We start from the raw sequence: 1,281 nt of genomic DNA on the forward strand, positions 1-1,281 counted from the left end.
TTGTTTGGAATATTAAACCTTTTTTTTTATTTGGAATACCTCCAGTATTCCAAAGTATTTAGATTAAGTTACTAAACTTGAGTAATCTAATAAAATATGTTACAGATTGCTTTTTATATCTGTTCAAAACGGATAACAATTCACATCTAGACCAATTAATATGTTAATGATGTTAATAATAGAGGAATGTGGGCTGCACCTCTTGTAAACTGATGAAGGAAGATAAAGAAAAACAAACAAACAAAATGCCCCCCCTAACAGCGTTAACTGAATTTATGTAGGCCGCTCAAAGGGATTGCATAGCTTTATTGCTCAATTCTGTGGCATGTGTGTTTGTGATGAGCTTATTTACTTCATAATGAGTAGTTTACAAAAGCAACGAAGCACAAACATCACCTCACAACTAACACCCCTCAGGAGAAAGAGATTAGATGGGATTGTGTGCGCTAAACACTTTAAAAATGTCCCTGAATACATTATAGTAACTTCCCTCAAAGAATGTCACACCCACACACACCTACTCTGATTGCAAACCAGACATATCAGAAATGTGCCTCAAGTAACTAAAACCTGAAAATGTAGTTTTAAAAAGTGTCCAAATTATATAAAATTTTGGTAACACTTTAGTAGGGACCAATTCTCACTACTAGCTAGTTGCTTATTAGCATGCCTATTAATAACATATTGGCTGTTTATTAGCACTCATAAAGCACATATTCTGCATGACCATATTTTACATCCCTAATTCTACTCAACACCTAAACTTAACAGCTAACTATTAATAAGCAGCAAATTAGGAGTTTATTGGGGCAAAAGTCATAGTTAATGGTTTGTCAATAGGGAGAATTGGACTTTCAAAATAGAGTTTGACCCCAATTTTATATATGTGACCCTGGACGACAAAACCAGTCTTAAGTCGCTGGGGTATATTTGTAGCAATCGCCAAAAATACATTGTATGGGTCAACATTTTTCTTTTATACCAGGTCTGAATACTTTCCGTACCCACTGTATATATACACTATATATATATATATATTTACATTTGGAAAGTATACACTTGGAAAAAATAAAACATTTAAAATTCTGAAAAAGAAGATCTAAAACTAAATAGGCTATAATAAATTGTACACACACACACACACACACAGAGATGTATATACAGGTGCATCTCAATAAATTAGAATGTCGTGGAAAAGTTCATTTCATTGTGATGATTTTGGCTCACATTTAACAAAAACCCACCAATTCACTATCTCAACAAATTAGAATACTTCATAAG

The sequence above is a fragment of the Sinocyclocheilus anshuiensis genome, unplaced genomic scaffold (assembly GCF_001515605.1).
Source record: "Sinocyclocheilus anshuiensis isolate Anshui unplaced genomic scaffold, SAMN03320099.WGS_v1.1 scaffold447, whole genome shotgun sequence".
Taxonomy (NCBI): Eukaryota; Metazoa; Chordata; class Actinopteri; order Cypriniformes; family Cyprinidae; genus Sinocyclocheilus; species Sinocyclocheilus anshuiensis.